This window comes from Pinus tabuliformis, chromosome 7 (assembly GCF_031772625.1).
Source record: "Pinus tabuliformis cultivar Carrire ecotype Pingquan chromosome 7, CPIR1, whole genome shotgun sequence".
In the NCBI taxonomy this organism is placed as follows: Eukaryota; Viridiplantae; Streptophyta; class Pinopsida; order Pinales; family Pinaceae; genus Pinus; species Pinus tabuliformis.
In genome coordinates, this window is record NC_142293.1 from 1,695,461,514 (window position 1) to 1,695,486,440 (window position 24,927).

A 24,927-nucleotide genomic window follows, 5' to 3' on the forward strand; every position below is an offset into this window, starting at 1 on the left:
TAGATTCTCCATAGCAACATGATTATAATTAACAGAATACATCAATTTACCAAGCAGTAAAACCTAAATTGATTGGATTTTAAACCTTAACTCTAATTTGAATTTAGCTATATTTAAATTAAGGGACAAGTACTAACTACTATGTAGCACTTGTCATTAAAATTATCCTTATTGATCCTAAATTATATTTGTGCTTTGTATTATTTTTAATAAAATGAAAATACAAAGTTATATTTATCTTTATCATAAATATATACATTTCTTCAAAAACAATATTATTCTCTATATAATAGATTTTTTTGTACACAACTTTTAGTAAATATTTTCAGGCTTATTTGAATATAACATTCAAGTATATATGGCATTTTCATAAATATTATTTGATGAAAGAATTTGATAGAAGAGATATTGTATCTATTAAATGTCTTTTTAAAAACACCGTTACATTCCTCTTAAAGATCAGTAAATGAAATTTTACAAACTAGCACAACCATAGAAATTAAATAGTTCATAAACATAGATAGTCATCAATCCATAGTAAGCATAGAAACACTTATTTCATTATGCATCTCACCCGGATAAAAAATAAAATTATCATAAAAACTAACTAAATTATAACTTCATTAATATTAGTATTATTAGTTATAAAACAATTTATATATAAGTTAAATATTTATACATTTAAATAAACAACTATCTAGAATACTTATCCTCACTTTACTATGGATATTCTTAATATGTAAATATGCTTTGTTACAATACCATGGGTCAATACCATATACTCAAAAAAAAATTACTTATTTAAACGACATTTTTTTAATTAATCAATTTAATTAAAAGGAAAAAATAGCCTAATTACTTTGGATATAAATCTCAACAGATATTCTAAAATATAACATTAGAGTTATATCCTTTCCACCTCATAATTAAATAAAATTGTGAAACCCAAAATAAAAACAAAAATTTATAAAAACTATGTTGAACACCTAATCTTTGGGATTAGGAATCCTATGTAAATATTGTAAATAGCAAAAAAAGAGAAGTTGGAAGATGAAGAGACATTGGGATATGAAATCCAATAGTTTTCCTCTTCTTGCATATAGTCATATGCTATCTTAATGAAAATGAAACAAGTTATTCGTGGAGCTACTCCTGCCAGACATGGTATCAGAGAAAGCCCCCAAAACTAGTTTTCTACATCGTAACTCCTTTTAGATTCTTTCCTTGTGTTCCCTGTCAAATATATGCATTTGGACAAACCATTATCTGCATTCAATGCATTGTTGAATTATCTCTGCGATGATTGCATGCATTTGTGAGTTAATCTCTGGATGAATACGTTGGTCCAGGAAAATAAAACACACCCTAATTTTTAATGAACTTTGGAAAGGAATTTGTGAAGGAGAATGAGACAATGCACCTGAAAAACCTACCTCAAATAATGAGATTTCCATTTGGGAAAACAAGAACAACAAGGCTTATGCCTTGATTGCAACATTTGTAAATGGATAGGTGTGTCATCATATTTTTCCATTTTCAAATGCCTTTGAAGCCTTAAATAAGTTGAAGGAATTGTATGACTCACACTCTGAACTTGAAGTTGTTCAATTGATGATTAAGTTGTTAAATCTTGAATTGAAAAATTATGACCTTTTCCCTTAGCATCAGAAGTAAGATCCATTATTCATGACAAAAAATCTACTTGCGTTGAAATAGACACTCCTCTCATAGCTTATGACAAGGAATTATATCCTACATATTCACATTATCTTGAGTCATTGAAATCAAGTGGAAATCTTAAGGAGATTACCTTTGAATCTCTTGAGAAGAAGTTTACTAAGAGAGAGAAGGCTTTTAGGAAGAAGACAATTCCTCGGGCTACTGAAGAAGTTGTGTTCCTTGCATAAAAAGAGAAGAATCATGCACAAGATTCTTCTAGACGAAGAGGTCGCCGAAGAGGAAGAGGAAGGAATAATTTTAGAGGTAAGGGGGGAAGACATTTCCAAGGAGAAAGGTTTGATATTCATTGCATATGATGCAAAACGTTCGACAAAGGGAAAAGAAAAGCACATGAGCCCCCTTGTTATGTTTTGGCACATTGTAACATTTGAGTAACTAAAGACTTATTCAATGCTTCACTTGCTTCATGGAAAGATGCTTGGTTGCTTGATTCAGGAGCAACTTGCCACATGACTTTTAGAAGAGACATCGTTGAATAATTCACTGATAATGTTGATGAAGCAGTATAATTTACAGAAAAGTCAAAACACAAGTCATCAGGGCTTGGCCCCATCAGACTCAAACTACCTGGTCTTCTAGACTTTCTTCCACATGATGTTCTATACCTCCCGGAGCTGAGGAGAAATGTGTTGTCTATGGTCCACATCCGCCAACAAGGACACTCCATTCACTTATTTAAATGCAAAGTTAAGATCAAAAAAACATCAGATCACTTACTTGTCGTCATTAGGATAAAAGAAGAAAGACTTTTGAAGTTGCAAGGAACCTCTATTCGTGCACAAAACTTTTCATATAGTTCTCACTATGATGAAGGTACATTTTCATCAAGTCTTTTATGGCACGCTAGATTTGGACACTTAAAATATGACAACCTTCATTTGTTGAAGAAAAATGGTGTTACTGGTTTGCCAACCATTCCTAGGAAACTTAAGCAATGTGATGCTTGTATCTTAGGAAAGCACAACAAACAATGTTTTCATGATTCTCATTCCAGAGCACATAGAAAACTTGAACTCATTCATTATGATTTATGTGACCCAATGCATGTTCCTTCTGAAAATGGTAATAAATATATGATGACATTTATTGATGACTACACCAAAATTTGTTGGGTTTATTCGTTGAAGAACAAATTTGTAGCTTTTGAAACATTCAAGAACATTCATGCGTGAATTGAAAATGATGCACATTCTCATATTGGATATATTCGTACTAATAATGGAAAAGAATATACATCAAATGAGCTTGAAAACTATCTTCGCCAACATGGGATCAAAAATCAAACAACCATGCACTATAATCCCCAACAGAACGAAGTAGTTGAAAGAATGAATAGGACAATCTTAAATATGGTATGTTCCATGGTGTTTTTTGGGTTGATGTAGTTCTATGTGTTGTGTATATAAAAAATAGGTGTCCATTTAATCTATAAAAAACAAGACTCCCTATGAAATGTGGTATGGCCACATTCCTTTGGTGAGGCATCTCAGGGTTTTTGGTTCGGCCTATTATGCCTTGATATTAAAGGAACAAAGAAATAAAATTGGTGCAAGGAGTCACATATGTATGTTCTTGGGGTACTCAAATACCTCCAAATCATATTGTTTCTATGATGAAGTGAATAAGAAGTTTATAATATCTAGAGATGTGATTTTTCTTGAATCTTCCAAGACTGAAAATGTTGATGAGCGACATCTTGATCATTTGGATAGATTTGGTCATGAAAAGTATTTTCAAGAGTTTTATAATGAGATTCCACACCTTAAAGGGGGGATTACTATATTGGATCAATCTATGGAATCTTCTTCTGAAGCACTCTCTCCCCCGCATGAATCTCTTGCCACTGATGACACTCTGAGTGATGTGATTAATAGAGTTGGGAGACTAAATCTTGATTTAGCACCATCTCAGTCAACTGAGCATCTTGGGCCATCTCAGAAAGGTTCTCCAAAATGGATAAAAAATACACTTGAATGTGTTTGTCCTAATGAGGTTGGAAAGAGAGGAACAAGAAGATCAACCAGACAAAATGGAGGTGATGTAGATGATTCTGATTCACCTGTTGATATGGACTTTTCTTAATGATTGTGAATTGAATTTGTCGACAAATTTCCAACCAAATTCCTTCAAAGAAGTCACTTCTCGTGATGATTGGAAATAATTGATGTAGAAAGAATATGATGCTTTGATAAATAATGGCACCTGGAAGATGGTTGATCCTCTATTGGGAACCAAACCAATCGGCTTGATCCTCCGTTGGGAACCAAATCAATCAGCTGCAAGTGGGTCTTCAAAAACAAGTATAAAGTAGGTGGATCTCTTGAGAAGCACAAAGCTAGGCTTGTGGAAAAAGGTTTTGCATAGAAGGAAGGGGTTCATTATGAGGAGACTTTTCCTCTCACAACAAAATGGGCTACCATCCGGACACTCTTTGCCTTGGTACCTCAGAATGGTTGGAAAGTCCATCAAATGGATGTAAGAAGTTCATTCTTGAATGGATATTTGAAATAGAATATTTTTGTGTCCCAACCAGAAGGATTTGTTGTGAAAGGTCAGGAACATAAAGTATGCAAGCTTTTAAAATCCTTGTGTGGCCTCAAGCAAGCACTGCGAGCCTGGTATGAGAAATTGACTGAGAATCTTCTGAAACTCAATTTCAAACATTATGATCTTGATGATGAAACTTTTTTTGTCAATAAAGTTGGGAAAACAATTGTATATCTTGTGGTGTATGTAGATGATCTTCTAATGATAGGGAACAATGAGAGCTACATTTCATCCATAAAGAAAGAACTGAGGAAAATTTTTGAAATGACATATTTGGGCTATGTCTACTACTATCTTGGTATTGAAGTAACTCAACATCTGAAATTTATGTTCCTATCTCAGAAGAAGTACATTGGAGATTTGTTGAACAGGTTTGGCATGGTTAAGTGAAATCCTTTGACTACTCCAATGGAATGAAACTTAAGGCTCACATCTAATGAGCGCAAATAATTTTAGGATATAATAAAGTACAAAAAACTCATAGGAAGTCTCAGCTACCTAACTACTACCAGAGATAACATTTCATTTGATGTTGGAATCCTCTCCATGTTTATGAAAAGTCCTTGTGAGGGTCACTAGTCTTCTGCAAAAAGAGTTCTAAAGTACTTGAAGGGAACTCAAGACTTTGGACTTTGTTATGTTCCTATACCAAAAGGAATCATAATTTTGAATGTCTAAGGTTAAGCCTTGTAATATTGTACATACCTTTTCTTTTTGCAAATGTTTTCCATATTATAAAAATTAAAAAATGTAAAGAGGGTATGTCCTAAAAGATAAATCAAAGGACAAAAAAAATAAGAGAAAGTAAAAAAAATGAAAGAATATGAACCCCAAAAACAAAAATACCATGAAAGTGTGCAAGTATAAATGCCACTACTATTTACTTTTATGCATAATAATGATTGTGTGAAACTTGTTATTCATGCCACAATCCATGGTAATCAAACTGTTTAATCTTGGTTTTTCCATGATTTGAATTTTATGTTTATAGATTAGAGAATTAAAATCTGACCAAACAGTGTAATCTTGGCAGATCATAGTTAGGTAGAGAAAATAAAAGAAGCTCATAAGCTTAATCTGAGCCCTTGGATGATATAAGGTTAGAATTAGAGAGTTTGCTTTATGAAAGAAAAATAGATGAATAAGGGTTTGCTAGCCTAAATGCACCCTAAGAAATGAAGAAAATATGTTAGAGGTAAGAAATGGGTAAGTAGAAGAAAGGTTACTGAACTACAAAGTTACTTGGATCAACAAACATGCATCATGCTTATACACATCTTTCAACATGTATGGTCAACTATGAAGGCAAAGGCAAAGATTTACAAGTTCATGTGATTAACTTCCCCTCATTCACTTTTCCCCTTTACTTACTAATTTCCTATCTACAAATATGTTCTAAGTACTTTTAACCCTACAAGTCAAAGAGGCTCAGAGCATTTCTCTGACTTTTGGAGGGACCAGACCCTTGGCTTAATGACTTATGGACTCAAGTGCTAGAATCCCCTTCATAAACGCATCCCCCCCCCCATGCAAATCCCTTTCACACAAAAGACCCTAAAAAAAAGCCTTCTTTCCTAAGTATAAATCAAAATGCGCAATTGTATACACTTTACCCCTTTTTACTTAGGAAAACCCACTCTGCCATCACTTTCATATTAATTAACTAACATTATTATATAAACCCATTATAACCCTTTTCCCGTAAATAATTAAAACCCTATATAAAATACCCCAACCCCTTAGTTTTAATAAAAACTAATATAAACTACCCATATCCTGCTATAACTCTACTTGGTTTACCTTACCCCAATAAAACTAATTTAATCCCGTAATTAAAACCTCACCCAACTCCCTAATCCTTCATTAAGCCTGACCCGATCACTTAACCCAGGGTTTAAGCCTAAACTAATCCCCAAACCGTCGTGATTAAACCCTGGGCCCCTCTTCAATCCCCGTTCATTTCCCCCCGTGTAGCTCTCCCACCCGACTACCATCCGATCACAATCCCATAGATCCAACGGCCCAAAGCCATATCAGATGAGCCCGATGGACTGCCTTTACCCACTCGATAAGGCAGTTTTCCCCCGACCCCCGACGGCTACGTGTCATGCCCTAACACAGATCGGGTGACCCCTCTCTAAAACCGCCCACGCCTAAAAGCGGTGCAATGACTCCTCAATACCACCTCCCCGCCGATCTGATAAACTGCCCATCCTCCGTTAATATGAATTTCGTGCCTTTTTTCAAAATTCTGCCCATTAAAGATTTAAACCCCAAGAACCTAGGTTTTCTCACCTTGTTGGAAATAATACTGAGAGGGGGGTGAATCAGTATTGTCAGATCTATAATTTTATTTTCCAAACAGATTTATATACGCTACTTCAGTGAAGTGAAATAGCGTGTACACGTGACTGTACTTAAAGCAACAAGCGTATATGTAGAGAACTTTTGATTTAGACAATTTATCATGTTTTGAGCTTAAACCAGTATATCAGAGATTTATTAAGACAGTGGAGTAAAAACAGAATAAAGCATCAAACATAAGCAACACACATGAACACCAAGATATAAGGTGGAAACCCAATGTGGGTAAAAACCACCTGCTAATGTTGTCTCTGTCTTCTTTTTAATAATAAGAAAATCTATTTACAATCTTATACTGGTGCAGACTCATACCAGTATGCAGGCACCCACCTGCAGAAGGCTACAACCTTCTCTCGTTCTCTAGCTACTACTGGAAGGGAGCTACAACCCCTTAGCTCTTGTACTAGCCAATATGTTTACTAGTACGTAGGTGCCAGCCTACAGAAAACTCCACTCTTCCACCAAGGACCATGTTTCATGAATTTTCGGACTAGATACTCCTGGAACACAACACCATAATCTGAAGGCCACATTTCATCCAATTTTCATACTGGACCCATCAACAATATTGAAACTTAGAAAATCATAACTGCAATACAACCATCAAATACATCTGCATCAACCATTCACTAAAACTCAATCATCACTTTCTGAATAAACCACAACTGAATCAATAAATCACTTGACAACCCATCATCATGGAAGTAAATCACAATCAATCAATCTGATCATTCAGAACACTGTCACTAGAATATAGTCACTAGAACATAAAGCAGAACCCAGAACTCTGCAACAGCAAATAGAAACAACTGAAACTTTAAACATCATACTTCATAAGGTATACGCTACTTCCATGTGTTAAACCAGCATGTATACGCACTTTTACCAAAGGGAACCAGCGTACAGATCTGCAAATTCAAATTTATGATGTATATGTTACTTTGATATGCTGAACCAGCGTGTATACGCTCTTTTACTAAAGCGAACCTACGTACAGATCTGTAAATGCTAACTTAAAACATCACAACTATTCCAGAATTTAGTCATACCTAGATCATCACATTTACAGAATAAAGCATGCGTCAATATTCATATCTAGACTTTTCAAGGTCAAACCACATAATGACAATACTCTTAAGCCTTTATGATCCCAATCCATTAACCTTCATCAGCCATATAGGTTCATCCTTAGATCAAATCAAGCACACCATCAAAAGCTCATTAACCTGCATATATGATCCAACACTTCAGAAGATATTCAAATCCTTGCACTCTTTTGGCGTAATGATCTTCTCCTCCTTATATAGTTTTAGGCCTTTCTCAATACAATGGACCAAAACTACTTAGGACCAATACGTAGGACCAAATACCTCGGACCAATTACCTTGGGTTGAATACCTTGGACTAAGAAATACCTTGGACCAAAAACTTTTGGTTTTCCAAGATATACGCGCTTTTCCTTCTGTGAAAGTGCGTGTGTACGTATATGCTTATTTTGCTTAGTAAACCTGCATGTATATGTAGCTTGGACAAGGTGAACCTGCGTATACCTCTCTTTCTTCATTCTTTGGAGTTTGATATGAAATTCTTTGTTGTTGACCTGCTGCACTATGATCTTTCATCTGAGTGAGTTTCCATCAAGGACAACACCTGTATCATAATGCCAACAATTTCCCTCTTTGGACTTGATGGAAACAACAACACCAAGTTGCTCTCCCCCTTTGACATCAAGGACAAAGGGTGGACCAAGTTATTTTCTCCCTTTGACATACATTTTGTTGTTCATGCTGAATTCTCTGATTGAGCTCCCCTTTTGTACATGCTGAGATGCACTGAAACCGTCCATGCTCCCCCTGAGCACAAGCAGAGTCTGCAAGAATAACATGACTCTATAACTCAATTATGTGAGGATGACCATCCTATCACCAATGTCTCATAGATACATCCATCTCCCAACCAAGTGGGGATATACCAAATTTGACTCATCCACCCAACCAAGTGGGGATATACCAATTGTTTATACATGACAGAAACAATAAATATTACATCATTTTTCCAAGAGGACTCATTCAAATGTATGAGAAGACATATCACACCCTATACTTTTACATGACTTAAGCAAAAAATGGTATAAATATCTAAAGCCATAGCTGGACTCAGCAACCATAATGCCAACAATGCTGAATGTACGAAAAGGCTAATACTCCCCCTGAACTTGTGCTACCTATGCATTGTTAACAGGTCAATGATCAAGGCATCTTTGTTAGTCAGATAAAAATTAATGAACAAGGCATATCGATAAACATTAATCATCAATATCAGTTAGAGCACCCATATTAGAGCCTTCCCCACTATTTTTCTTATCTGAAAAAACATATACGCTCCTTGACCCTCAGAAACCCGCGTGTGTACGTGACTATACTTCATGAAACACGCATATAATAACCTTTCTCTGAAAAAATTGGATTTAACAATAGGATGATGCAGCAAATACTCCCAGCTTTTGTCTGAGATATTCAAATGTCTCTCTGGGCAGTGGTTTAGTGAATATATCAGCAACCTATTCTTTGGAGGGAACATACTCCGATTTGACCTTTTGTTCAAGCACTTCTTCACGTAGAAAATGGTATTTGATGGGTATGTGCTTGGTCTTGGAGTGCATGACTGGATTCTTTGAAATATTGATGGAATTTGTATTATCACATAGAATGGAGATGGGTGGAGTACATGTGATCTGAATGTCTTGCAAGGTTTGCATCATCCAAAGTAGTTGTGTGCAACAATATGCAATAGTCACATATTCTGCTTCAACTATAGATAAAGCAATTGAACTTTGTTTCTTGCTGAACCAGGAAACTAACCTGGAACTCATATAGAATGCACCACCACTAGTTCTTTTTCTGTCATCAACACTTCCTGCCCAATCCGCATCTGTATATGCATGAAGAGTAAGATCTGTATCTCTAGGATACCATAAACCAAAGTTCTGAGTTCCTTGAAGATATTTGAAAAGTATTTTGACTGCCTTAAGGTGTGTTTCCTTTGGATTTCCTTGGAATCTTCCAACTATTCCTACTCCATGCATGATGTCAGGTTGGGTACCTATTAGATAAATTAGACTTCCAATCATGGATCTGTAAGTTGGTTGATGTACTACTGTTGATTCATCATTTGATCTAAGACTGCATCCTGTTACCATTGGGGTACATATAGGTTTAGAATCTTCCATGTCGTACCTTTTCAAGATCTGTTTGGGATATTTGGTTTGTGAAAGAAAAATACCATCTTTATTTTGTTGAACTTATAGACTAAGAAAATAGGTAAGTTCACCAAGCAAGGACATTTCAAATTCTTGCTGCATTACTGAAGCAAAATTATGACTCATGGATTCTTCATTGCTACCAAAAATGATATCATCAACATAAACAACAATAATTAGCAATTTACCAATTTCAATGTTTGTATATAGATTGCTATCTCTTGAACCTTTTGTTGGTGTAGATATTAGTCAAGGCAGTAATACCAGGCCCTTGGAGTCTGTTTCAGACCATAGAGTGTATTTTGAGTCTGCATTCAAGTTTTGCATCATTTCCAAGAATGAATCCTTCTGGTTGTTCAATATAAACTTCTTCTTCTAAATCTCCATTAAGGAAAGCAAACTTTACATCTAGTTGGTATACTTAGAATTTCTGAAAGCTAGAAAGAGCAAGAAACATCCTTATGGCTTCAAGTCTAGCAACAGGTGCAAAAGTTTCTTCAAAATCTATACCTTCTTGTTGAGAATACCCTTTACAAACAAGTCTGGCCTTGTTTCTAATGACTTCTACATTTTCATTCAGCTTGTTTTTGAATATCCATTTAGTTCCTATAATATTTTTATCATGAGGTCTAGGAGCTAATTCCCAAGTATTATTATTTTCAATTTGCTCAAGTTCTTCATTCATGGCCTTGACCCAACATTCATCTTTGCATGCTTCATTTACATTCTGAGGTTCGGTGGAGGATAGTAATGCTAGATAGCTTGAGGTTTCTGTAATAGTTCTTCTTGTCTATACACCTGCCTCTTTTTCCCCTAAAATTTGAGTTTCTGGATGATTTTTCTAAACATACCTAGACGGAGTCTTTTCTTCTACTGTTATCTCTTCTTCTGGTGCTTCATTGGTTTCTTCTTCAATATCATTATGATTTGATGTGGGAAAATAATCCCCATCTTCTTCATTGCTATAATCTTCTATTTTTATCTGTTTTGGATTTTTGCATGCTTCATCAACTACAACATTAATACTTTCAACAATTTTCCCAAGTCTTTTATTATAACAGTTGTATCCTTTACTTTGGGAAGAGTAACCAAGAAGAATACCTTCATCTTCTCTGGGCTCAAAATTACCATGTTTTTCATCAGTCCTTTTTATATAACATTTGCTTCCAAAAAATTTAAAGTATTTTACAGTACGAGGCTCACCATACCATAGTTCATGTGGAGTTTGAGTGATATTTACCCGAACATTTTCTTGGTTGAGAATAGTTACGGCGGCGAATGTAGCTTCACCCCAGAAGGTTACAGGAGTTCCAGATTCATCTAGCATAGCTCGAGCCATTTGATGAACAGTTCTATTCATTCTTTCTACCACTCCATTTTGCTGAGAAGTCCTTGCGGTGGAGAATTGCCTTTTTATTCCATGTTGTTCACAAAAGTCAAAGAATTCATCCCAGGTGAATTCCCCTCCTTGATCAGATCTGAGGCATTTTATTTTTTGATCTGATTCATTTTCAACCAAAGCTTTGAAGGCTCGGAACTTTTCAAATGCTTCATCTTTATGCTTTAGAAGACCTATCCAACACATTCTGTAAAAATCATCAATGAACAAAATAAAGTATTCTTCTCCACGACGTGAATTTTTCCTTGATGGTCCACATAAATCAATATGGACAAGTTCAAGAGGCTTACTAGCTAACCCTTCTTTTTCCATGAAGTGAACTCTGGTTTGCTTACTGATTTGACATGGTTTGCATATAATATTTTTAGGGATGCTGATATCTGGAAGATCACGAACAACCTTGAATCTGCATGCTTTTGTTATTTGAGAAAAGCTTAGATGTCCCAATCTTCTATGCCACAACTAGTTTTCATCATTTTTGCTTTGATAGCACTATTGTTGTCCTCCCTTGAGTATGTATAAATTGTTTGGAGTTATTGTACCTTTGATCACGATCTCTCTTGTATCAAGTTCACGAACAACACATCTGTTTGATCGAAACACCACTTCATTTCCTTAATCACACATTTGACTAACACTCAATAGGTTATGTTTTAAACCATCTACACACATAACATTTCTAGCTTTAACCTTTTCTTTCAAGAAAATAGAAACATTACCTTTTATGACAGCAAGAGTGTCATTTCCAAATGAGACATTCTTTTCTTTTTCTAACGCATTATATGAGTGAAGTTTTTCTTTGTCACCTGTCATGTGTTTGGAGAATCCACTATCGATGTACCATTGATTTTCTTGTCCTTCTGCATACAAGTTATACCACATCTTTCTGTTTGAGATTCTTTCCTTCTCCATATCTTGGGATTTAATGGCGTTTGCTTCTTTTGAGATGTTTTTTGTACTTTTCTCCTACATTCAGATTCGGCATGACCAAAGTTGTTGCAGATTGAGCATTCTATTACATTTTCAATAGGAGAGAAGTTATTATAGGAACTTCCCTTGATCCCTGTTACATTCCTATGATTTCGTGCTTCTCTAGTCATGATGGTTTTGTAAGCAACGTATTGAGCAACTTTGTGCCAAAATTATGACATGAAAAACATTGCCCATTAAAGAAGTTCCTGCGACTATCGAATCTATTAACCTGGAGATTGTAGTTTCTATCATTATTCATCTTTGGAGAAAATTGAGTATGATTTTCCTACGGTTGGTTGTAGCTTCTATTCATCCTTGGGGTAAATTGAGTATGATTTACCTGTTGATCATCTTTATGCCTTTGCTGACGATTGTCATACTGTTCACTAGTCTTTGCTACATCAAGATATCTTTTAGTGGAGGTTGACGGCTTTTGTGATTGAGATGCTTCTTCAGTATATCCAAGACTTGTCTTTATCAGAGGAGAACGCTACACTTTGATAATTTCATTTAAAGTTTTTGATCCTTTAGCAAATCTAAGATTGAGAGATTTCGTTTTCTCAAGATCCTTTCTTAGACCCACAATTTCACATTCTAGTTTTTCATTGTGTTTTTCTTTTTCAGCAAGTTGGTATGTCAAGGTATCTATAATCATATTATTTTCTTCTAAATAGATTTTGAGTTTAGAGATTTCTTCATGAAGGTCATCCTCTTCTAAAGCATCCCAAAAATTATCATCGTCATAAGCCATTAGAAGTCTATAATCATTACTATTTTCATCTTCATCACTATTTGATAAACCATCACTATCTTCGTGAGTATAGTAATTCCTTTCATTTACAGCTTGTTTTCTATTCCATTTTTCATATTCCTTTCCCTTCCCATATTTATCTTTATGAGGACATTTGGTAGCATAATGACTGACTCTGCCACAGGCAAATCATTTGAAGGGTAGCTTACCTCTAAATCTTCCGGGACCCCATTGAAGCTTCTTGACAAAGTTTACCTCATCCTCTTCTTCTAAAATATGTCCTGATTCATTATGTTCTTCTTTTCCTTTTGTTGAAGCTTTAAATGCGGCTTCTCTCATATCTGATGGTCCTCCTTTTCTCATCTCAAGTGCAGTTAAGATTCCGTGAAGTTGTGTCATAGTGATAGTCTGCAAATCCTGTTTTTCTTCTATGGCATACATTTTTGATTCAAATTTAGTAGACAAGGATCTCAAAAATTTCTCAACTAAGGTAACTTCCTTTATTTCTTCACCCAGATTCTTCATACAATTAACAACCTCATCTATACATAAGAAGTAACTAGCTATACTTTCATCACTGTGCATCTTAAGAGTTTCATACTAAATTTTAAGATTTTGAAGCTTATGTTGGAAATAATACTGAGAGGGGGGGTGAATCAGTATTATTAAATCAATAATATTTTCATTTTCATACTCAGATTCATATGCGCTACTTCAGTTAAGGATACTCGCGTATATACGCAACTGTTTTTAAAGCAACTAGTGTATATCCATTAAACTTATGATTCAGTTAGTTGATCTTCAATGAGTGCATCAGAACATTATTAATCATATGAACAATAAACAGGTGCAGTAAAACAGAAGAGATCATTACACATAAAGAGAACACATGAACACCATGATATAAGGTGGAAACCCAATGTGGGTGAAAACCACCTGTTGCAATTTGTTTCTATCTTCCTTTAATAAGAAACTTCTTTTACAATGTATTGGTGCAGTGCTTTACCAGCACGCAGGCTGCAACCTGTAGAGGGCTACAACCCTCTCTCATTCTCCAAATTCTTCTGGAAGGGAGCTACAACCCCTTAGCTCTTGTACCAGTTGAAATACTAGTACGTAGGTGCCGACCTACAGAAATGCTACAATATTTACTCGTTTTCCAGCTGCTACTGGAAGGGAGCTACCACCCCCTTAGCTCTTGTACTAGCTGATGTACTAGTACGTAGGTGCTGACCTACAGAAGGCTACAACCTTCTCTTTCTTCCTCCAGGTACCACGTTTCATAAATTTTCAGACTGGATACTCCTGAAGCACAACACCATAATTTGAAAGGCCACGTTTCATCCAATTTTCATATTAGACCCATCAATATCATTGAAGCACAAAATCAATCAATACTAGCATCATTAATCTCTGAATCACTGAAACACTCAAACCCTGTCAAAAACACAGTCACCAGAACACAGAACAGACAACAGAACTCTACAACAATAACCAGATCCAACTGCAACTTCAAATATCATATATCATAATGTATACGCTACTATGATGAACCAAACCCGCATACATACGCGCTTTCACCAAAGCCAACCACGTACAGATATACAAATATAACTTTGCAGCTGTTCCAGACATCATTCATACGGATATCATAACATTTACAGAACATTACATGCATCAGTATACAGATCTAGAATAAGCATGATCAAACCGTATAGAGATGATTCATTCCAAGCCATTAGATCCCGATCTATCCTTAGATCTTGTTCTCCATCAACCGCTTAGATTCCTCCTTAGCAAAACATCATGAAACCATAACCTACATACTGGATCTCATACTTCATCAGATATTCAAGACTTTCTTAATACATTTGCCTAATGATCTTCTTCTCCTTTTATAATCTTAGGCCTTACTCAATACCATGGTCCAAAACCATTGAGAACCAATACTAGGGACCCAATACCTAGGTTCAACACTTCAAACGCAATACCAAGGACCAAAACCATAGGTCTAAATACCACGGACCCAAAAATAAGCTTTCCCACATGTACGTGCTTTTCCGTGCATGAAAGTCCATGCATACGCATACGCGACTTTTGATTAGCAATCCCGTGTGTATATGCGTCTTTGTATATAGATAACTTGCGTGTATAACCTACGTGTATACCCTACTTGGTATATAGTGAACCTGCGTATATACGTGACTTGGTACATAGTGAACCTACGTATAACCTGCCTATGTACACGACTTGGTATATAGTGAACCTGCATATATACTCATCTTTCTTCATTCTTTGTAGTCTGATCATCAATTCTTTGCTACTGACCTATTGCACTATAATCTGTCATCTTGCCATCAAGGAAAACACTTGTATCATAATGCCAACAATCTCCCCCTTTGGACTTGATGGCAAAGCTAACTTGTCATACTGAGAACTGTCATCTGATTCCTTTGAGCTGTCCTCCATCCCATGTATTTTGTCTCATCTGATATCTCTTCTGTAGATTCATCTAGTTGTATATAAGTGAGTTGTTCTTCTATGAGTGGCTTGCCATCAAGTACAACACATGCATCATAATGCCAACAATCTCCCCCTTTGGACTTGATGGCAACAACACCAAATCACTCTCCCCCTTTGACATCAAGGGCAAAGAGCGGACCAAGATATTCTCTTTCCTTGATAAACATTCTCCTATCCATACTCCCCTGAGTATCTGCTGAAATATCTGAATAAGCTCCCCCTTTGTATATGCCAAGGTGTACCAAACTATCCATGCTCCCTTTTAGTACATGCTGAAGTCTCTACTCCGCTGAAGTGTGATGTTCATGCTCCCCCTGACTATAAGCAAGGTCTGCAAAAGGATTTTCTATAAGAAGAACATGACTCTATCATAAAAGACCTTCCTATCACCAAAGACTCATACATACATCAATCTCCCAAACAAGTGGGGATACACCAAAAGTATGATAATACAAGATTATAACATCATTCATCCCAGGCATAGTGGGGAAACCAACATAGGCCATTACATGACCTTGATAATAAAGGAAATACATGACATAGAGATCAAATATCAAGAGTATGATAGTCATCAGCAACTATCATCAGCAGTATCCAGACCAGCGATTATGTTCTCCCTCTGTACCTGTTCCATTTGTGCTAGATGGTCTCTGTCAGGCCCATATCAGACTCTTCTCATCCTGAGTTTGGCCCACTGAATTCCTTCACATCAACATATACGCGATTGTATCCACAGAAATAGGCATATATACATGGATCCTCCTCATGAAACTCGCATACAACCACTTCCAGATCAGCAACCTATAAATGTCCTACAACAAGGTATGTCTACATCAACTCATCCTTTTGAACATCATCATAAAAGCATTCACATTATATCATATGTGTAAAACACCATAGTCATCTCATCATCAAGATCTGCATGACTATCCATGTAACATTACACGGGAATATCCCCTATCTGATAATAATCAATCAACATATGTGAGTATCAACCTATCATCATATGGGTAAGAACTCATCATCATCATATCTCCAACAATGCAACTCCATGTATCCAGCATATTGTATAAAGCACTATGTATCTAAAGATCTTTTGACAAGACCTCTTGATATCATCAACAGCCACAATCCTCATCCATGTGAGTGCCAAGAACTATAGGAATCCTGCATCATAACTGTATTATATGATCCTTATGACTCATCATCAAGTAATGAAGATATGTATTCAAGCTTTGTACTTCTCCTTATCCTTATGAAGATCACCATGTAAGCATCATATATGCACCATCAAGAATCAATCCACAAATCAGATGATCTGAACACCAACTATGTAACCCCAAGAATCATATGAGATCTTGTCATGGAAAACTCATATCCATATCATAGCAAGATATATCATTTAGTCACATAAGCGTCATTACCAAGGACTACTAACCATAATGCCAACAATGCATTATTAAAATCATATGCTCCCCCTGAACCTGTGCCATCTGTTTACTGTCAGATCTGATCATGCATATATCAGCAAGAAGTATCAAGGCATCATCATCATTAATTTAGGATAAAAACACTTTAAAACATCTTACAAGTGTCAAGGCATTTCCACACATCATCAGCATATTGTAACCATTATCAAATAGAGCAAATAATGGACTGAATCATATCAGACCCTTTTTTTGAGCCTGTCCCCACTGCTTTTCCGCAAACTGACATATACGCAATTGTGTAGTGTCTAACTCGCATATATACGTGACTTCCCTTTATGAAACTTGCGTATGAGATTTATGACACTAAAGTTTTACACTTTCAGCTCCCCCTAAGTCTATTATGTCTGTATATGGTGTTGTGCCACATCTTTCTGACTGTACTTCCTTCTTCTTCCATATCTTCAAGTGTGATGATGTTTTCTCCTTTTGGTGTGGTGCCCGTACCTTGTTCCTGCATTCCTTTGCTATATGTCCAAGCTTGTTACATGCATAACATCTCATATGTTTCATATTCCTTCTGTAGCAATCAACAGCTTTGTGACCAAACATATTGCAAGAAAAACAATATCCCTTAAAGTACCTGGAACGTGATGATATTTCTGTGTGATGGTCTTGAGCCATTCTCCTTCTGCATCTGGCTGCAACATGTCCAAGATTATGACATGTATAACATTCAACATTATTCATTGGAGGAGTAAAAGATTTTCTTTGAAGAATTTATTTCCTTGGTTGTTGATGGGATTGACCTCTCATCTCCTTGTTGAGTATTTTAGATTGTGCATTAGAGTTCCTTGTCTTATTTTGTGAACTAGATTCACCTTCAACAGATTTATTAAAGCCAAGACCAATTTTGATGGCAGGAGACCTTTGAATACTAAGAATATCATCCAAGATCTTAGTACTATCTTGAAATAATAAGAGCTTATCCTTTTCTTCTAATTTATCCTTTAGAATATTTACCTCAACCTGATGTTGCTCTTCCTTTTCAAGATACTGCTTCTTCATGATTCCTTCAGCTTTCCTTCCTTCTTCCAACTGATGTCTTAGTTCAAGAACTTCGTTTTCTTGTTTCTCAAGAGCTTGGAGTAGTTCTTTATTCTACTTATTTGATTCTTCAAGATCTTATTTTAGCGAGAGTATCGTAGCTTCAAGACTTTCATAGTAACTGGATCTTTCTCTGAGCTTCTTGATTGTTGTGCTCCTTTCATTTACTTCATTTCTTAATGATGTCACTTCATCCTGCAACTTTTTACATTTTTCCTTGAATAGCATCCTTACCTTGTTTCCTTCCTCTAGTTGAGCTTTTAGTTTGGTAGATTCTTCTTTGAAGGCACCGTCCCTTTTGTTCAATAGATCTTGTTGATCTCTAATTTTGTTTGTGAGCCTTTTAAATTCTGCCTCTATTTGATATCTTTCTTGCTCACCCATAAGAGCACATTCAATTGTTTCACTATCACTTTCATCATCTTCAAATGGATAGATAACAGTATCACCAGAGGATAACAAATTCATACCTGATAGTTCTTGTTCATCTTCATTTTGAAGTGATTCTGAATCTGAGGTGCTTCTTCCACATATTCCCCAATCGATTCTCCCACTGTCACAGTTCTTCTGAGATGTATTCTTCTTAAGCTTCTTTCCCATTGATCTACGGATCTCCTTCAAGAGATCAAGCTTCTACCAAAGGACCTGCTCCGATACCAATTGTTGGAAATAATACTGAGAGGGGGGGGGTGAACCAGTATTATTAAATCAATAATATTTTAATTTTCATACTCAGATTCATATACGCTACTTCAGTTAAGGATACCCGTGTATATACGCAACTGCGTTTAAAGCAACTAGCGTATATCCAATAAACTTATGATTCAATTAGTTGATATTCAATGAGTGCATCAGAACATTATTAATCATATGAACAATAAACAGGTGCAGTAAAATAGAGCAGATCATCACACATAAAGAGCACACATGAACACCATGATATAAGGTGGAAACCCAATGTGGGTGAAAACCACCTGCTGTAATTTTTTTCTATCTTCCTTTAATAAGAAACTTCTTTTACAATGTACTGGTGCAGTCCTTTACCAACACGTAGGCTGCAACCTGTAGAGGGCTACAACCCTCTCTCGTTCTCCAGCTTCTTCTGGAAGGGAGCTACAACCCCCTTAGCTCTTGTACTAGCTGAAATACTAGTACGTAGGTGCTGACCTACAGAAATGCTACAATCTTTACTCGTTTTCCAGCTGCTACTGGAAGGGAGCTACCACCCCCTTAGCTCTTGTACTAGCTGATGTACTAGTACGTAGGTGCCGACCTACAGAAGGCTACAACCTTCTCTTTCTTCCTCCAGGTACCACGTTTCATAAATTTTCAGACTGGATACTCCTGAAGCACAACACCATAATCTAAAAGGCCACATTTCATCCAATTTTCATACTGGACCCATCAATATCATTGAAGCACAAAATCAATCAATACTAGCATCATTAATCTCTGAATCACTGAAACACTCAAACCCTGTCAAAAACACAGTCACCAGAACACAGAACAGACAACAGAACTCTACAACAATAACCAGATCCAACTACAACTTCAAATATCATATATCATAATGTATATGCTACTATGACGAACCAAACTCGCGTACATATGCGCTTTCACCAAAACCAACCCATGTACAGATCTACAAATATAACTTTGCAGCTATTCCAGACATCAGTCATACGGATATCATAACATTTACAGAACATTACATGCATCAGTATACAGATCTAGAATAAGCATGATCAAACCGTATAGAGATGATTCATTCCGAGCCATTAGATCCCAATCTATCCTTAGATCTTGTTCTCCATCAACCGCTTAGATTCCTCCTTAGCAAAACATCATGAACCCATAACCTACATACTAGATCTCATACTTCATCAGATATTCAAGACGTTCTCAATACATTTGCCTAATGATCTTCTTCTCCTTTTATAGTCTTAGGCCTTACTCAATACCATGGTCCAAAACCATTGAGAACCAATACTAGGGACCCAATACCTAGGTTCAACACTTCGGACGTAATACCAAGGACCAAAACCATAGGTCTAAATACCACGGACCCAAAATAAGCTTTCCCACATGTACGCACTTTTCCGTGCATGAAAGTGCATGCATATGCATACGCAACTTTTGATCAGCAATCCCGTGTGTATATGCGTCTTTGTATATAGAGAACTTGTGTGTATAACCTATGTGTATACCCTACTTTGTATATAGTGAACCTGCGTATATACGTGACTTGGTACATAGTGAACCTGTGTATAACCTGCCTATGTATGCGACTTGGTATATAGTGAACCTGCGTATATACTCATCTTTCTTCATTCTTTATAGTCTGATCATCAATTCTTTGCTACTGACCTACTGCACTATAATCTGTCATCTTGCCATCAAGGACAACACTTGTATCATAATGCCAACAACTTAGCACGTTTTACCTGAGATTCTCCTTCGTAGCTCAGGACGATTTTGTCCCATATTTCTTTGGCAGATTTTAGCTGCATGACTTTGACAAACTCTGATTGTGATAGACTTCCAAATAAAGTATTGACAGCTTTGGCATTGTTTTCATATTGCTTTTTACCTATCGTATTTGTAGGAATTGCTGTTGGAAATGTATATCCTCCTTCCACAATTTCCCAAACATTCGTTCCAAGTGATTGTAGACAGGTTGTGGTTCTTATTTTCCAATAAACAAAATTGCTCCCATCAAATATTGGCGGTCTGATGGATCCCACGCTTTCTTGATTACTCATGATGATGGATCTCCCTTCAAGTGATCAAGCTTCTTCTGAAGGACCTGCTCTGATACCAATTGTTGGAAATAATACTGAGAGGGGGGTGAATCAGTGTTATCAGATCTATAATTTTATTTTCCAAATAGATTTATATACGCTACTTCAGTGAAGTGAACTAGTGTGTACACGCAATTGCACTTAAAGCAACCAACGTATATGCAGAGAAATTTTGATTTAGACAATTTATCATGTATTGAGCTTAAACCAGTATATCAGAGATTTATTAAGACAGTGCAGTAAAAGTAGAATAAAGCATCACACATAAGCAACACAAATGAACACCAAGATATAAGGTGGAAACCCAATGTGGGTAAAAAACACCTGTTGTTCTCGTCTCTACCTTCTTTTTAATAATAAGAAAATATGTTTACAATCTTGTACTGGTGCAGAATCATACCAGTACACAGGAACCCACCTGCAGAAGGCTACAACCTTCTCTCGTTCTCTAGCTACTACTGGACAGGAGCTACAACCCCCTAGCTCTTGTACTAGCCAATATGTTTACTAGTACGTAGGTTCTAGCCTACAGAAAACTCCACTCTTCCACCAGGGACCACGTTTCATGAATTTTTAGACTGGATACTCCTGGAACACAACACCACAATATGAAGGCCATGTTTCATCCAATTTTCATACTGGACCCATCAACAACATTGAAACTCAGAAAATCATAACTGCAATACAACCATCAAATACATATGCATCAACCAATCACTAAAACTCAATCATCACTTTCTGAATCAACCACAACTGAATCAATTAATCACTTGACAACCCATCATCACTGAAGCAAATCACAATCAATCAATCTGATCATTCAAAACACTGTCACCAGAATATAGTCACCAGAACACAAAGCAGAACCTAGAACTCTGCAACAACAAACAGAAACAACTGAAACTTTAAACATCATACTTCATAAGGTATACGCTACTTCCATGTGTCAAACCAACGTGTATATGCACTTTTACCAAAGGGAACCAAGGTACAGATATGAAAATTCAAATTTATGATGTATACGTTACTTTGATATGTTGAACCAGCGTGTATACGCTCTTTTATTAAAGCGAACCTGCATACAGATCTGTAAATTCTAACTTAAAACATCACAACTATTCCAGACTTCAATCATACTCAGATCATCACATTTACAGAATAAAACATGCGTCTGTATTCAAATCTATACTGTTCAAGATCAAAGAACATAATGACAATACTCTTAAGCCTTTATGATCCCGGTCCATCAACCTTCATTAGCCATATAGGTGCATTCTTAGATCAGATCAAGCACACCATCAAAAGCTCATTAACCTGCATATATGATGCAACACTTCATAAGATATTCAAATCCTTGCACTTTTTATGCCTAATGATCTTCTCCTCCTTATATAGTTTTAGGCCTTTCTCAATACCATGGACCAAAACAACTTAGGACCAATACCTTGGACCAAATACCTCGGACCAATTACCTTGGGTCAAATACCTTGGACCAAAAACTTTTGGTTTTCCAAGATATACACACTTTTCCTTCTGTGAAAATGCGTGTGTACATATATGCTTCTTTTGTTCAGTAAACCTGCATTTATACACAGCTTGGACAAGGTGAACCTACGTATACCTTTCTTTCCTCATTCTTTGGAGTCTGATCTATAATTCTTTGTTGTTGACCTGCTACACTGTGATCTTTCATCTAAGTGAGTTTCCATCAAGGACAACACTTGTATCATAATGCCAACACACCTTTCGCCCATTTTATAGTGTAGACCTATGAAACCCTCCAGCGCCACCCTGCGCCTCTGTGATGCGATTTCCCCTCTAATTACGTCCAAAATGCTGCCCTGAGACCTTTTCCAAGCATCCCAATGCAAATAGAGCCATCAAGCACCCTTCATGCAGACAGTTGTTTTCTTAAAATATTATTGAATTTTTCAGGTTATCAGACTACGATCAGAGCTTGGATAAACAATTCTGATACTAGTCAAAGGACTTGTTTACTCAAAGAATCAGACCAGAAACCTGTTAAAAGACCAAATTCAAATGAAGAAGACCAATACATGAAGAGAAAAAAAATGAATACGATCATACACAAAGCCGAGAAGAAGACAAGGAACATAGCAGTGATAGTTCAGAATAGAGTAACCAGACCAGAGATGCAGATGAATAAAACACATGGAAACTTGATCAAAATCCACTTCCAGTTACTGATACACATAAAAAACTTAATAATTTAATGTTGAAATACACAGAAAAAGGTAAATTGTAACAGTGAAAGGAAGAAACACAGAAAGGATAAAGATAGGTCATCAAAGTGAAAGAGTATCATTGGTAGAGAGTATCAAATGAAAGACACAAGTAAATACAACCTCCGATGTAAATGATTCAAACAACAAGAGCATAAAGAGCTAAAAGCAAACCATAAAATCTAGCAGTAACTCAATAAAAGAGATAGCATGAAACAATTCATTAGCTGCCTCTATCTTCATGCGAGAAGATATTTTCTGTTTCCTAGATTAAATATCAACTTAGTTTGAGATATTTGTAATAACACCTTAGTATAAATACTTCACAAATTGAAGTATGTAGGGTGGATTATTAGACATTTCTATAGACTGCTTGATTGAAAGACTATAAAATCCATTCGAGCATTAACTGAGCCAGCAAGCTGGATTGATGAATAAAGACAACATATTTCAAAGGATTCATGTGCAGAGTGAAGTGTAGACAAGTATTTTCTCTCATTGTTGTTATCTCTTAAAGTTTTCATACTATTGATCTAAATCTGGATGCCATAAATGGAAGTATTATATCAGAATTTGTTTAATTACACTTTGTTATAATAGTTAGGTAAATCTATTTTTTCTACAGATAATCTAAGTTAAGGAATTCTTAATTTCTCCTTAGTTTAGGTTGTTTCTTTTAATCTATAGCAAAGGATTCTTAATTTCCCTTTGTTTCTGATTGCCCCCCTGTTCTTTGTTTCAATCCTGGTCTGAGAATTCTTAATTGCTCTCTCACCCTGGTTAAAACCTTTTCCATCCCTCTGGCCTAAAGACTTGCACTCTACTCTGCTATCTTGCCCTTTGAACATTCCCTTTAGTGAGTTGATCTAGTCTTGCTGCCCTTCTTTTGACTCCATATGCCCAATGGTCTAGATACATCCTTCTATCCATCTGTTTAAAGATCCCCACCACCCAATCTTCAATACAAATAAAAAACCCCCTGAACCTTTCAGAACTAGCCTAATATCCCAGCAAAACAAAGCTAAATCATATAGAGAGAGCCCTCTCTGGACTTAGGTTGGCTAGAGCCTAAGCCTAAAAGTTGGTTTGTGGTTACCTTAGTCATTTTCTTTCTTCTTATAACTTCTAGAGAAAATTCTGAGTGATAACATAGTGGCGACTCCACTGGGGACAACAATTCCTCAGACCTAATAAAGCTTTAAGAAATTTCTGATTTTGTATTTTAAGCCTCTTAAAGTCATTTGTTTGAAGTTATATTGAAAAATCTCACAAAAACAATTAAAATTTTGAAATTCTAGCTTCTAGGAAGACTCATTTTACTATGGCTAATCCAGATCCCAATCCTCCACTAGTAGTTGATAATCCCAACCTGATTTCAAGAAAATCCAAAAAAGAAGAAAGTTCAGTTAGTCACACACTTTTATTTAAAGCTAATTCATGTCCTGATGAGTGGTTATTTTTAGAATATCTTCCCCTTGATGACCAATTTTGTCTATCATTATTTAAAGCAAAATCTGAGAGTGAAATATACGATACTATTCTAGACCCTGAGTTCATTGCAGACCTTGAAGTCCAACAGGCCAACAAATCCCTTGATGAGTATATTCTGAAATCCCCACAATCATCCATTACTACTACTACCCCTGAGTTTTCTGAATAGATCTCCACTCCTTTGAGTTCACCATTATTTCCTTCGACTTCAATACCTTATGAACCCCATTCTACACCACCATTTACACCTTCACTCCCTCACCAGCCTATCATTACTCATTCACCACGTACTAGTCCCGATTC